Source organism: Dipodomys merriami, unplaced genomic scaffold (assembly GCF_024711535.1).
Source record: "Dipodomys merriami isolate MVZ:Mamm:240054 unplaced genomic scaffold, mDipMer1.0.p SCAF_709, whole genome shotgun sequence".
Lineage (NCBI taxonomy): Eukaryota > Metazoa > Chordata > Mammalia > Rodentia > Heteromyidae > Dipodomys > Dipodomys merriami.
In genome coordinates, this window is record NW_027206301.1 from 426,897 (window position 1) to 430,847 (window position 3,951).

A 3,951-nucleotide genomic window follows, 5' to 3' on the forward strand; every position below is an offset into this window, starting at 1 on the left:
TGGCTCACATGGAGCCAGTCAACTCTCCTGATGCAGAAACTTTGCTGAGATTGCTCAAGAGGAGGGAGGAGTCTGCCACACTTTCCTAGGTTGGACTTCACAGAATGCAGTAAGCTTGATTGCTTTACTTACTCCCCTAAATGCCTTAATATGCCATGCTGCTGAGTGTTCATGATTTGATTCCAGTGATCTGTGGTAGAGGTATAAGGGAACATTAAATTAAAGTTCACATTCACTAATTGAGCTGCTCTTCTCAGCCTGTGAGTTCAACTCAGCAAGTGTTCAATATTTGAGAGTTGAGAATACTGAAGTAGGAGAGAGAGAGAGGGTGAGTGAAAGAAAGGAGAGAGAGAGAGAGAGAGAGAGAGAGAGAGAGAGAGAGAGAGAGAGAGAGAGAGAGAGAGAGAGAGAGAGAGAGAGAGAGAGAGAGAGAAAGAGAGAGAAGGAAGGAGGGAAGGAAGGAAGGAAGGAAGGAAGGAAGGAAGAAAAAAGAAAAAAAGAAAGAAAAAGAAAGAGAGAAAGAAAATGTTTGAGAATGAATTTTTAGAGTCTGGAGTCACATGGCAGTACTACGTGTATTTAATATTAGGTCTGCCCCAGGCCATGCAGACCCTATGCAGATGCCTTTTCACTTCTTCGCTAAGTTTCCACCCTTTATGTGTTATCTAGGTATCTGGCAAACCTGGAGGCAGCCACCTCCTCCTCCCACTAAGTCACGACCTGGTCAGCCTCTGATCACACTTTCCATCTGACTGGAGGTGAATCCCAGGCCCTGAAGTCACATCCAGATGCAGTATTGCTAGTCTTTCCCCCTACCTTGCCACACCTCATCCGATCCTTTGCCTAGATACATCCAGGCCCGAGGTTGGGTCGCCCTATTTTTTGTACATCCCTTTCCACCATGTATGGCATGGGCAGCAGTTCAGTAAATAAACAACTTTACCTGGCTTAATACCATGTTGTGTTCTCGGCATTGGTTACCTAATGAAATTCAACTAATTACTATGCTTTACACTTCAGAATTTCTAGTTATGAATCCATGGATATTTTAGTGACACATGTGAGTTCAGTATCTAGAAAACACATGCATTAACTCATCATTTAACATTATAATTCTACCAGGAATCCTTAATAACAGCTTAATTCACCATAACATCTATTTTGTTTACTTTCCTCTGGTTTTTTTTTTTTTTTTTGCTTAAAATAATAAGAGTTGTCGGGACAATATGAAAGGATCTCTGGTTTCATATTTTCTAATCACCCCGGGCTACAACCTGTGTGTTGCCAGCTCAGATGATGGTACTTTGAAATCCTAGAAAGTAGATGCACATCATAAGGGCGAATGGCTACAGGATTTCTCAGATTTTTGAAAAATGTAATTGTTACTAATTGTACAGTGAGTTTACCATTTCACAATTCATGTAATGTGTACATTTGTCTTGTAGACAAGGCCATCCTTTCCTGAGATTTCTCCAGTTTCTGTTTTTTTGTGTGTGTTGAATGTTTTTGTTTTTGTGCCTGACCTTCTGCTTGAACTCAAGATTGGGTGCTGCCTCTGATTTTTTTTGGGGGGGTCCGTTAATGGGGCCTGAACTCTGGGCCTGGGCACTGTCCCTCGCTCTTCAGCTCAAAGCTAGTGCTCTACCACTTGAGCCACAGCACCACTTATGTTTTTTTTTTCTTTTTGCTTATGACGTGCTGAGGACTCGAACCCAGGGCATCATGCATGCATGGCAAGCACTCTACCACTGAGCCATCTTCCCAGCCCTCGCCTCTGACTTTTTGTAAGCAAGGCTACTCTGCCTCTGGAGCCCCAGCTCCATTTATGGTTGTTGGTTGTTAATTGGAGAGAAGAGTCTCACAGATTTTCTCACTCCAGTTGGCTTTGAACAGTGATCATCAGCCTCCTGAGTAGCTAGGATTAGGCCTGAGTCCCCAGTGTCCAGCTAATATAGAGTTGGTTTCATGCTTTCCTGGTTGTGTTACAATTTTCCTCACCTCTTGGCACTAATACAATATATTGCCTGGCTCAAATCTGAATTGGTGGAAAATGCTTGTATTTGAGGAAGGCACGAATAGGAAACTATAGGCCATAGGGAAATATAAGCTAAACAAATCATTCAGAATATCACATAAAGACAAATAAGTTTACTGCAAGTTTACTGTGTCCTGTCTTTACTATTAATTCTGCATGGCCTGTGAATGATGTCATACATATCCAAATAGCCATTGGTAGAAATAAGATTTCTCATCCTGTCCTAAAAACAAAACAAAAACCAACCAAAAGTATTATGTATGAGCCCAGCAATTTCCTCTAATTAGAGACCAATCTGCCCTAGTTTATGAAAAAGTGTCCTTTATTCAAGTGCTGCTACTTTTTCTAAACGTAAATATAATGAAATCTGTAGTAGACTGTAGAATTGTATACCAGAGCTGTCATTTTAATTCACAAGAAATTCAGACATTTATATGTTTATTTTTTTGTCAGTTGTGGCGCTTGAATTCCGAGCCTGGGCACTGACTCTGAGACTCTGTGCCAAAGTTAGTTAACACTGGGTCAATTGAGCCATGGAGCCACTTCAAGCTTTTGAGTTGTTAATTGTAGATAAGTGTCTTATGGGAACTTTTCTTCCTGGGCTGGCTTTGAACGCTATCCTCAGGTCTCGGCCTCATGAGTAGCCGGGATTACATGCATGAGCCACTGGCACCTGGCTTCACATAGACTTTTTTTTATTGTGAAAATAACATACAGAGAAGTTACAATTAAATGGACAAGTTATTGAATAAATTTCTTATCAAGCATTGTTGCCCTGTCCTTTGTTTCTCCATCCCATACCTTTTTATCTCCACCACACACCTCCCCACCCCACCCCCACTTCTCACCCCTCTTGGCCAAAGTTGTAAAGTTCGATTTTCAAAATATTGGCTTGTATATTTCATTGCTGCAATGGGTCCACCTGTATCCTTTTTTAAAAATGTGTTTTTTCCTTCCCCTCCACAAATTATACCAACATCAAATACAGTGAAAGCAGTGGATATACTGTGGGGAAAGGACATACAAAACAACAAAGAAATCATCTTATGAATATCTTTGAAATAATCGCAAGAAAGAAAAAAAGTATTTGAATCTTTCTCTAGGGGTATATCTCATCCAACATCAACTTATCTGACCTTTTCTGCATGTCTCAAAAATATACTAGTTATTGCAAATAAGGGAAAACAAGGGACTTATGTTTCTTTCACTTATATTTTTTGGGCCTGGATTACTTCACTTAATATAATTTTTTCCAAGTCTTTCCATTTCCTAACAAATGGTGCAATGTCATTCTTTATGATAGAGGCATAGAATTCCATTGTGTATATAGACCACATTTTCTTGATTCATTCATCTACTAAGGGGCATCTGGGTTGGTTCCACATCTTAGCTATGGTAAATAATGTTGTAATAAACATAGTTGTTCTGGTAGCTTTGGTATGGTCTTGTGATCATTTGGGTAAATTCCCAAAACTGGGATTGCTGGGTCATAGGGGAGCTCTATGTGGTGTCTTTTGATGAACCTCCATAATATTTTCCAAAGTGGTTGAACAAGTTTACAGACCCACCAACAATTCAGTAGGATTCCCTTCTGTCCATATCCCCTGTTGTTATCTGTTGTTATTAGAGTTCTTGATTATAGCCATTCTATCTGGGGTGAGGTGGTACCTCAATGTTGTTTTGATTTGCATTTCTTTCATGGCCAGGGAGGTTGAGCATTTCTTCATGTGTTTATTGGCCATCCTCCTTTCCTCTTCAGAGAAGTATGTCTTTAAGTCTTTAGCCCACTTATTTATTGGGCAGTTGTTTCCTTGAGGGTTTGTTGTTGGGGGATTTAATTTTTTGAGTTCCAGGCATATTTTAGATATGAGGTCCTTGTCCGTTGTGTGGTTAGTGAAGATCTTCTCCTAATATGT